Source organism: Entelurus aequoreus, linkage group LG22, assembly GCF_033978785.1.
Source record: "Entelurus aequoreus isolate RoL-2023_Sb linkage group LG22, RoL_Eaeq_v1.1, whole genome shotgun sequence".
Lineage (NCBI taxonomy): Eukaryota > Metazoa > Chordata > Actinopteri > Syngnathiformes > Syngnathidae > Entelurus > Entelurus aequoreus.
In genome coordinates, this window is record NC_084752.1 from 15,197,226 (window position 1) to 15,209,471 (window position 12,246).

General features: G+C 39.4%; 1 protein-coding gene across 1 annotated transcript in view; it reads left to right on the forward strand.

Annotated features, from left to right (window-relative positions):
• Positions 1–632: 632 nt before the first annotated feature.
• slc2a15b (solute carrier family 2 member 15b) overlaps positions 633–12,246 on the forward strand; it is a 124,642-nt gene continuing 113,028 nt past the window's right edge. Inside the window, exon 1 of the mRNA XM_062033285.1 lies at positions 633–680. The gene's annotated coding sequence lies outside the window, so the exon portion shown is untranslated. The remainder of the gene's footprint in view (positions 681–12,246) is intronic.

Below are 12,246 nucleotides of genomic sequence, written 5' to 3' on the forward strand. Positions count from 1 at the left end.
GGACATATTTCCTGAGTTTATAAACATAATATACATTAAAAAAAACAAAAAAACAAGATTTTGTGATGCTAAAAAATATCGATGTAAACATAGTAGTAGCTTATGTGCTTGTCTCACATAAGCATTGTGAATGACAGACACGATTGCAAAGAAAAGTACAGTTCCCCATTTAAGGATACAACTAGTAACTTATCCTTAATCTTGTAGTATAGTTAGGAAATATTGGAGGTTTTCGTGTAAGGTGACTTGCCTTCTAAGAAGTATATTACTGTTAAAAGTAGGTCATTCTACACCCATAATTATCCATGTCTAGTTTATTAGAGACTAAGGAGTTTATTTATATGTGCCCCACGATTGGCTGCAGACCAGTCCAGGGAGTGCGCCGCCCCTCATTAGTCAGCTGCAATAGTGTGCAAACTGAAAAAAGGTTGAGAACTACTAGGTTAGAAGATTTGGTGCCATAGGTTTCATAAAAAAATGTGGGCTTACCTTAGCACTGTTGTCAATTTATGCAGTTTCAGCCACACCTGTCTAGGTAGAAAAGCCATAAAATAATTAAATGATCCAGCGCTGTCCGTATAAGAACACTCTGATTGGCAACCAGTGACAGGTGTGTCCTGATGGCCAATCAGGGACAGGTGTGGGAGCCAGCACTCAGTGGCAGGCAAAAGATTCACAGTGTAAGTGGAAACTAAAAATTGTCATGATCCGTGGTCCGGATTGTGTTTTTGTTATTTTCTGTTAGCTTTGGACTCTTTTAGTTCCTGTTTGTGACATCTCTGAGTTTGGTTTGGTTACCATGGTTACTCATTATTTCCACCTGGCTCTGATTAGTGTTCGCCCGCTCACCTGCTTCGCGAGCACTAATCAGAGGCATTATTTAAGCCTGCCTTTGCCAGTCAGTCGTGTCATTGTTCGATTCATGCCGTGTCCACGTAAGTCGTGTTTATTTCACGCCACAATTTCGTGTTTGTTCCAAGACATAGTTTATGCTATTTGTTTCATGCCACAGTTTCGTGTTTGTTCCAAGCCATAGTTTATGCTATTTGTTTCATGCCACAGTTTCGTGTTTGTTCCAAGCCATAGTTTATGCTGTTTGTTTCATGCCACAGTTTCGTGTTTGTTCATACTTGCCAACCTTGAGACCTCCAATATCGGGAGGTGTGGGGGGGTTGGGGGCGGGGGGCGTGGTTATTTACAGCTAGAATTCACCAACTCGAGTATTTCATATATATTTCATATATATATATATATATATATATATATATATATATATATATATATATATATATATATATATATATATATATATATATATATATGTATATATATATACATATATATACTTGACTTTCAGTGAAATCTAGCTATATATATATATATATATATATATATATATATATATATATATATATATATATATATATATATATATATATATATATATATATATATATATATATATATATATATATATTTTATTTACATAGAAAAAAGAAAAAAAAATACTTGAATTTCAGTGTTCCGGTGGCTATCCATTAGATGGCAGTATTGTCCTGTTTAACTTCTCCGTTCATGATGAGTATATCATTTCGGCCACCGTGTTCAATGGAGAAGTCTGTTCTACAAAATTTACAGGCAACATACACCTTCCCCTTCGAACTGTCCTGGATGAACTGAAATTCTTGTTTCCATTCGTTTTGGAACTTGCAAGCGTATTTCTTCATCTTGCTCGTCGACGGCGTTGCCATGTCTGTAATTTCCTCGTTCTTCTGCTTCGTCTCCTTGTTGTGTGCGCAGTTGTGAACTCTACTCTCTAAAAGCTCTGGATGGTATGACGCCATTGGGCAGGCAAGCTGTTTATATTGTGGGAAAGCGGACGTGAGAACAGGCTGTCCCCACTCAGTCTCAGGTCCGCATTGAGCTGGAGGGGGCGTGGCCTCCAGCTCCGGCTGAATACCGGGAGTTTGACGGGAGAAAATCTATGCCGGGAGGTTGTCGGGAGAGGCGCTGAATACCGGGATTCTCCTGCTAAAAACGGGAGGGTTGGCAAGTATGTGTTTGTTCCAAGCCATAGTTTATGCTATTTGTTTCATGCCACAGTTTCGTGTTTGTTCCAAGCCATAGTTTATGCTGTTTGTTTCATGCCACAGTTTTGTGTTTGTTCCACGCCATAGTTTATGCTGTTTGTTTCATGCCACCGTTTTGTGTTTGTTCCACGCCATAGTTTATGCTGTTTGTTTCATGCCACAGTTTCGTGTTTGTTCCAAGCCATAGTTTATGCTGTTTGTTTCATGCCACAGTTTCGTGTTTGTTCCAAGCCATAGTTTATGCTGTTTGTTTCATGCCACAGTTTCGTGTTTGTTCTGCGCCATAGTTTATGCTGTTTGTTTCATGCCACAGTTTCGTGTTTGTTCCACGCCATAGTTTATGCTGTTTGTTTCATGCCACAGTTTCGTGTTTGTTCCAGGCCATAGTTTATGCTGTTTGTTTCATGCCACAGTTTCGTGTTTGTTCCAAGCCATAGTTTTTGCTGTTTGTTTCATGCCACAGTTTCGTGTTTGTTCCACGCCATAGTTTATGCTGTTTGTTTCATGCCACAGTTTTGTGTTTGTTCCACGCCATAGTTTATGCGGTTTGTTTCTTGCCACAGTTTCGTGTTTGTTCCAAGCCATAGTTTTTGCTGTTTGTTTCATGCCACAGTTTCGTGTTTGTTCCAAGCCATAGTTTATGCTGTTTGTTTCATGCCACAGTTTCGTGTTTGTTCCAGGCCATAGTTTATGCTGTTTGTTTCATGCCACAGTTTCGTGTTTGTTCCAAGCCAGAGTTTTTGCTGTTTGTTTCATGCCACAGTTTCGTGTTTGTTCCACGCCATAGTTTATGCTGTTTGTTTCATGCCACAGTTTTGTGTTTGTTCCATGCCATAGTTTATGCTGTTTGTTTCATGCCACAGTTTCGTGTTTGTTCGAGCCATAGTTTATGCGGTTTGTTTCATGCCACAGTTTCGTGTTCGTTCCACGCCATAGTTTGTTTGTTTACATCATGCCCTGCCGACAATTCTTGAGAAGATTAAAATCATCTCCTACCTCACGCTGTCGTCCGGAGTTGTCCGTTCTGCATTCCCGGGAGAACGACCCCGAAGTGAGCCGCAAAACCCCCTCGTGACAAAATTAAGAGCGCCGGAAATGGAAATAACGCCAAAACTGTATAATAATAATAACCTTCAGTCCAAACTGTCATGGTGGATCCTGACAGTTCACATGCAACACAGTAAGCCAACAAGCTAAATGCATAGAAAGACAATCCAGGTTTACGCCCTAAATATGCTCCATGGAAAATAAATGATCGTCAAAGGGTTGATTTGGCCAGCTGTCTACATAATCCACACTGATCGCCTCGATTCATTTACGATCATTTTATTAACTTGTGTTCAAGTTTGGACGCTGGATTGGAAGAAAGTTGACTGGAGAATATAACGCTTGAGCCAAGGCAGGGGCCATCTTGCACTTGCACTTACCTCATATGTTGCTCTATTATTAGTATAAGGGATGTACAAAACCCCAAACCAGTGAAGTTGGCACTTTGTGTAAACCGTAAATAAAAACAGAATACAATGATTTGCAAATCCTTTTCAACGTATATTCAATTGAATAGACTGCAAAGACAAGATATTTAATGTTCAAACTGAGAAACATGTTTTTTTTGTGCAAATAATCATTAATTTAGAATTTAATGGCAGCAACACATTGCAAAAAAGTTGGCACAAGGGCTTTTTTTACCACTGTGTTACATGGCCTTTCCTTTTAACAACACTCAGTAAACATTTGGGAACTGAGGAGACCAATTTTTGAAGCTTTTCAGGTGGAATTCTTTCCCATTCTTGCTTGATGTACAGCTTAAGTTGTTCAACAGTCCGGGTTCTCCATTGTGGTATTTTAGGCTTCATAATGCGCCACACATTTTCAATGGGAGACAGGTCTGGACTACAGGCAGGCCAGTCTAGTACCCACACTCTTTTACTACGTGCAGAATGGGGCTTGGCATTGTCTTGCTGAAATAAGCAGGGGCGTCCATGAAAAATACGTTGCTTGGATGGCAACATATGTTGCTCCAAAACCTGTATGTACCTTAGGATTCTGGACTCATGACACTGCTATCGGTATTTTTAAAAAAATCCCCCTTACCGTCGTAATTATGACATGCCGTCACATTCACTTAAGGTGCCGCTGCAACGCATTAAAAAGACACGGGTAGGACCTGATAATCAGCTTGGAATAATCACAAATAAGGAAGCAACACCACACAAAAGTTTGTCAAACAACAATATTTCCTCCACAAAAGTCCCTTTAAAATCACGCACACTAATAAGAGTTAGTGTCTGTTTGAGGGGAACACTCTTTACTCACGACCGCTGCTACCGCTACTCATCAACCGTCTTCCTAGCAATCCAGTAATTCACAGGCTAAAATTAATCAAGTCAAAAAAATTAAAAAATAATAATCATTGGTTCTTTTTATTTATGTAGTACCGTATTTTCGGATTATAAGGCGCACTTAAAATCATTTATTTTCCTCAAAACTCGACAGTGCGCCTTATAACCCGGTGTGCCTAATGTACGGAATAATTCTGGTTGTACTTACCGACCTCAAAACAATTTGGTACATGGTGTAATGATAAGTGTGACCAGTAGATGGTAAGAGATACGTGTAGACTGCAATATGACGCCAGTAAACAACACCAAAACTTTAAATGTTCCATTGACAATAAAGAAGATTACACACGGCACTCAAAAATCTGTCAAAATGTTTTAGTATGACTTTGAAGTCGCACCGCTTGATGGATTTTCGGCCCATTACGGTTACCGTAGTCAGAGATACAAGTATTACTATGGTGTGTGTATAAGGACCGCAAAATGGCACCCATTAGCAGAGATATTATTTGGCGTTTTGTTTCACAATATTATGCAAAACCAACTTTTCTTACCTTCTGGTACCTGCTGATGTGTATTTGGGATCTGCATAAGTCCTGAAAATGTGCGCACGTCCGCCACTGTAGTCGATAAGCTTCTTCTTTTTCTCTATATTCTTGTTGTGTGACATTCATCCTCCGCTGTTGCCATTTCTAATATAAAGTAGTGTAAAGTTCTAACTTATATCTCGCTATGGAAGTGCTAAAAACTACCGGTGTAGTGAGTTTACATTAATCACCCAAGGAACTTTAGTTATTAGAGAGTTGCGGTCGGACGGTTTTGCACTAGTGAGCCCCGGATGAGGAGATGCTGCTCCGTTATTGATTGAAGTAAAGTCTGAATGTCATTAAAACAGTTAGCTCCATCTTTTGACACTTCTTCCACTCCCGTCCTTGCACGCTACACCGCTATGATGGGGAGAAGACGCTGCCTAAGGTGAGCCACGTAAATAAGACCGCCCACAAAAAGGCGCATCCTGAAGCGACTGTCAGAAAGCGGCTTGAAGATGATCTGTAAAACATCATCTATGCAACATTTTGACCAAAGAACCACCATTACATGTTATGTAGACCACAAGGAAGTGTTTTACATTTAGAAAAAAAATCATAACCTGACCCCTTTAATGCGCCTTATAATCCAGTGCGCCTTTTGTATGAAAAAAGACCTGACTAGACCCACTCATCGGCAGTGCGCCTTATAATCCGGTGCGCCCTATGGTCCAGAAAATACGGTACACATTACACAGAAACATTTACAGCTAATTAATGGTATTGTTTTATATGGTACATTTGGTATGATGTATCGTGTAAAAGATCTGTGCCATGCATACATATTATTTTCAGTGTAATTGTGATGAAACATGGTGATGGATCTGTGTGGTCTTGCCAAGGTGACATAACAACTGCATTGCACCTTGCATTGCACACATAGTTGACTTGTTTAGGACTTAAAAAAACAGGTATTAAAATACTTCCGTGCTTTGAGGCGTTACATCAGGGGTCGGGAACCTTTTTGACTGAGAGAGCCATGAAAGCCAAATATTTTTAAATGTATTTCCGCGAGAGCCATACAACATTTTTTAACACTGAATACAACTAAATGCATGCATTTTTAAGTAAGACCAACATTTTTAGAGTATAATAAGTCTCGTATTCTTTTTAATAACATTGCTATTCTGAATCTAACCATTAATAAAATAAAATACTTCTTACCATTAATGCGACTTCTTGAACAGGTGCGGTAGAAAACGGACGGATGGATTAAAATGCATGAGAATGTTTTATATTTTGAACGTTATTTTTAACACTACGATTACCAGCGGAACTAATCATTACTTATGGTGTTAAGCAATGTCAGCTAAGATTTATCTGAGAGCCAGGTGCGGTCATCAAAAGAGCCACATCTAGCTCGAGAGCCATAGGTTCCCTACCCCTGTGTTACATGATGTTGGTGGTGTACTACCTCTAGTGCTAATAAAAATGCTGATAAAAAGTAATGATGTTTACATTTTTATTTACACCAATTAAATTCAGTACGGATAAGCGTACCGATAAAACCGGTATCGATAAGCAATATTGATATAGGTATCAATAAAATCCTAACAATATCCTTAATTATTATGCTGCCTGGTTTTTTTTATGCTTTACAATCACTTTTGTTAATTATTACTGGGTATTTTGGGTAAATGACATGTGCTCCCTGTGGAAAAAAACAGACTATTTTTGAAGATAAAAATAGTTTCCTAATCACCATCTATATCAGGGGTGTCAAACTCATTTTAGATCGGGGGCCACATGGAGAAACATCTACTCCCAAGTGGGCCAGACTGGTAAAATCACGGCACGATAACTTAAAAATAAAGACAACTTCAGATTGTTTTCTTTGTTGAACAATAGAACAAGCACATTCTGAAAATGTACAAATCAAAATGTTGTTGGGTTTTTTTTTTACTTACATGTTGCGTTTAATAGTATTCTATCTCTATTTGTTGTTATTTATACTTTCTGAATGAATGATGTGATAATGTTCATCAGTCAACTCATTGGTGTTCATTTTCAATGTATAGAGATAGAAAAATAATATAAAAATCAAATTACAGAATGTTATTTATGTAGTTTGCTCATTTTCCTCGACTGATGCACTAACATCATGTGGTAATTTTTTGTTTGACATATGTAGCATCATCTACAACAGGGGTCGGGGAATCTTTTTGGCTGAGAGAGCCATGAAAGCCAAATATTTTTAAAATGTATTTCCGTGAGAGTCATATAATATTTTTTAACACTGAATACAACTAAATGTGTGCATTTTTAAATAAGACCAATATTTTTAGAGTATAATAAGTCTCGTATTCTTTTTAACAACATTGTTATTCTGAAGCTAATCAATAATGAATAAAATATTTCTTACCATTAATGCGACTTCTTGAACAGGTGCGGTGGATTAATATCCATGAGAATGCATAATCAAATTGCAGGATGTTATTTATGTAGTTTGCTCATTTTCCTCGACTGATGTACTAAAATCATGTGCATATTTTTTTACACACACTTTATTGCCAAAAGTATTTGGCCACCCATCCAAATGATCAGAATCAGGTGTCCTAATCACTTGGCCGGCCACAGGTGTATAAAATCAAGCACTTAGGCATGGAGACTGTTTCTACAAACATTTGTAAAAAGAATGGGCCGCTTTTAGGAGCTCAGTGGATTCCAGCGTGGAACTGTCATAGGATGCCACCTGTGCAACAAATCCAGTCGTGAAATTTCCTCGCTCCTAAATATTTCAAAGTCAACTTTATTATAGAAAAAGTGAAGAGTTTGGGAACAACAGCAACTCAGCCACCGAGTGGTAGGCCACGTAAACTGACAGAGAGGGGTCAGCGGATGCTGAAGCGCATAGTGCAAAGACTTTCTGCACAGTCAGTTGCTACAGAGCTCCAAACTTCATGTGACCTTCCTATTAGCCCACATACAGTACGCAGAGAGCTTCATGGAATGGGTTTCCATGGCCGAGCAGCTGCATCTAAGCCATACATCACCAAGTCCAATGCAAAACGTGGGATGCAGTGGTGTAAAGCACGTCGCCACTGGACTCTAGAGCACTACAGTGATGAATCACGCTTTTCCATCTGGCAATCTGATGGACGAGTCTGGGTTTGGAGGTTGCCAGGAGAACGCTACATTTCGGACTGCATTGTGCCGAGTGTGAAATTTGGTAGAGGAGGAATTATGGTGTGGGGTTGTTTTTCAGGGGTTGGGCTTGGCCCCTTGGTAGTGAAAGGAACTTGGAATGCTCCAGGATACCAAAACTTTTTGGACAATTCCATGCTCCCAAACTTGTGGGAACAGTTTGGAGCGGGCTGTCACGCCAAATTTCTTCCCCCTACAAACCCCCCCCCCCCCCCCCCATTTACTTCTGGGGTCATTTCCTCTTACGTCATTTCCTCTTACTTACGTAATTTCCTCTTACGTCATTGACAGCGATCGATAGCACTTCGGCTTTGACTGCCCGTCGCTGGAAGGATACTGGTTTTTGTTTTTTTTTATTTATTTTTTATAATATAGCGTTTACAAAACGTCTGTATTGATCGGACAAGTATTAATCGGACAAATTAATTTGAGGATATTCCTAACTGCACATTTGACTCGTGGACATATGCGGAAATGAATAACAGTGTACAATAAGTTAATTCATTATCAATCAATGTTATCAAACTTTATTAAAACTAAATTTATTCGTTTTTTTTAGTTCTTTGGGAATGCATATGTGAACAAATACTCATTGCACATTTGACTACCGTACAGGACGGAGAAGAGGAAATGACGTAAGTAAGAGGAAATGAGGTAAGAGGAAATGACCCCGGAAGTAAATGGGGGGGGGGGTTTGTAGGGGGAAGAAATTTGGCGTGACAGGGCCCCTTCCTCTTCCAACATGACTGTGCACCAGTGCACAAAGCAAGGTCCATAAAGACATGGATGACGGAGTCTGGTGTGGATGAACTTGACTGGCCTGCACAGAGTCCTGACCTGAACCCGATAGAACACCTTTGGGATGAATTAGAACGGAGACTAAGAGCTAGGCCTTCTCGACCAACATCAGTGTGTGACCTCACCAATGCGCTTTTGGAAGAATTGTGGAAAATTCCTAAATTAAACACACTCCGCAACCTTGTGGACAGCCTTCCTAGAAGAATTGAAGCTGCAAAAGGTTTTGGGCAATTCCATGGGATGGCACTTCAAGTTAATATGTGGGTAAAGGCAGGTGGCCAAATACTTTAGGCAATATAGTATATATAGCATCATCTACACAGATACAAATAATTGCTATTGCGACATCCAGTGGACACATTTAGAACAGCAGTTTCTTTCATTCAAAAATGTCCCCTCATTTTTATACTTGGTGAACTCATCCGGATAAAACCTGCCCGCGGGCCGTACGTTTGACACCCCTGATCCAATACGCCACCTTATTTTATCCACTATAAAGAAGAAAAAAAAAAAGCCTCTTCTACCTCCACCATCTCCCTCACACGCCGCGTCGGCCGCACTGACGTCTCCATTGTGGCCCTTCCGCCGCCCGCCTCCCGTGCTGCTCTCTAACTGAAGTGTGGCGGGGATGAGTGATGAGCCAGTGTTTGGGTTAACGACAGGGATGGGGTGTTAAACCTGAAGTGTTTAATTAACCCCACAATGGGCCTGCCTGTCAGCCGGCGCCCATTCTCTCTTGATTGAGACTTTAGCTCACCCACTGGTTGGCATGCACACACTGTATCTGCATGCACACACACACACACACACACACACACACACACACACACACACACACACACACACACACACACACACACACACACACACACACACACACACAATCAGAGGCAAGTGTGCATACAAATTCACATGAATGCACTCAGGCACATAAGCCCTTTGAGACACACACATAATAGCAGGTGCACACACACACACACACACACACACACACACACACACACACACATCGCCCAGTAGGGAAGAGGACGAGGGGAGGGGAGTAAAGTGATAATGCTCCGCCACTAACGCAAGATTGCTTTTTTTTTTTTTTTTTCCCCCCCTCTCCTTCTCTAAAGTCCATTTTCTGGGTCACTGCATTGCATTCATTACTGTCTTTGAAGACATAGGCCTGGAAAGGAATAATGCGTCTCTTTCACTGAGAGTGTGGAGAGTTGTGACTACCAGAGACAGGACCAGAGGCCCGGGAGTGAGGAGAGGAGGGCGGGGCACGCAGTAATATGTGACATCTTTATCTGGTTTTAATTTCCGTCATAAATATTGAATGCTTTATTTGCTCATCTGCAGCTGCCTCCACTCAGGCGGTGTTTTGTCTTTTTTTTTTTTTTTTTTTTTTCCCCTGCTCAGCCAGCACGAGCTGTGTTTCTTCTGTTAGCTAGGGGGCAAACTATAACCACTTTCCTATTTTCAAATCAACTCTGAGAAAGACTTGAGCGGAATGATTGCTTACAGTCCGATGTATCATTGGGAGATTGAGTGCATTAAGTGTCATTTACAAGCAAAACATCTAGCGTTTATAATATATCGTTTTTTTATTTATATACAGTAAAACACGGGTTCTCAAAACTTTGAGTAGTAGTTGTAATATTATACATGGTAATTGGGATTTGTTATATATTGTATATATTTTATAAACATATAATATAATATTATACTATAATATATCAGTACATATTATATACCGTATATATATATAATATGTGAATATTACATATATGCTATATTTTATATTGCTACTATGGTACATTTTTAGTCTACCTGCATTATCCTTTCCATCCTTTGTAATTTAGCTACTGTGTGGAACAATTTCCCTTGTTGATTAATAAAGTTTGTCTAATCTAATCCAATCTAATCTAATCTAATCTAATCTAATCTAGTTGTTGGCTCTCATGTAGTCTGTCATGATTAGTAGTAATTAGTGTTGTGCCGATACCAATATTTTGGTACCGGTACCGGTACCAAATGCATTTTGGTAATTTTCGGTACTTTTCTGAATAAAGGGGACCACAAAATAAATTGCATTATTGGTTTTATTTTAACAAAAAATCTTAGGGTACATCAAACATATGTTTCTTATTGCAAGTTTGCCCTTAAATAAAATAGTGAACATACAAGACAACTTGTCTTTTATTAGTAAGTAAACAAACAAAGGCTCCTAATTTAGTCTGCTGACATATGCAGTAACATATTGTGTCATTTTTCCATTCTATTATTTTGTCAACATTATTAAGGACAAGTGGTAGAAAATGAATAATTAATCTACTTGTTCATTTACTCTTAATATCTGCTTACTTTCTCTTTAAACATGTTCTATCTACACTTCTGTTAAAATTTAATAATCACTTATTCTTCTGTTGTTTGATACTTTACATTAGTTTTGGATTGTACCACAAATTTGGGTATCAATCCGATATCAAGTCGTTACAGGATCATACATTGGTTATAATTTAAGTCCTCCTATGTGTCCAGGGACGTATTTCCTGAGTTTATAAACATTATATACATTTTTAAAAACAAAATAAAATGTTGTGATGCTAAAAAAATATCGATGTAATCATGGTAGCATCGACTAGATATGCTCCTGTACTTGGTGTCATTACAGTGGATGTTAGGTGTAGATCCACCAATGGCGTTTGTTTACATTGTGACGCCGGTGAGCTACGGTGTGTAGTGAAGCATGTTTAGCTATTCCTCGTCCTGCAGGGATGATACTTGTAAGAAACTTACTTTATTTGTCACCATGGAGACCAGGATTAGTGATTTAGAAGTAGCTTAAACACTGCCGACTGCGGATGGACTTTAGCCGCTAGCTAGCTAGCCATGTCTTAAAGCACCTCTTCCTGAGGGCGTTTCAGTGTTATAACTTCACCTTTATCGTTAGTTTTTACGCCAAAATGCGTCCGTTCTCCCTTTTCTGTCTACACACTGTGTCTGCTTGTAAGTACCCTGTGATTGTGCGCTGCCGAACATGCTCGTCTGCTCGTAAACCAGCAATGACACGACGTGACGACAACAGGGGTGCGGGGGCATTGGGGAATGGTACGTTTTAGAGGGGGTATAGTACCGAATATGATTCATTAGTATCGCGGTACTATACTTATACCGGTATACCGTACAACCCTAGTAGTAATAGTTGTTGAAGAAAATGCGTGATGCGTCTCTAATCAATGCGCCGCCGTATTCTTAACATGACCAGAATACGTAAATATGACATGTTATTATGATTGT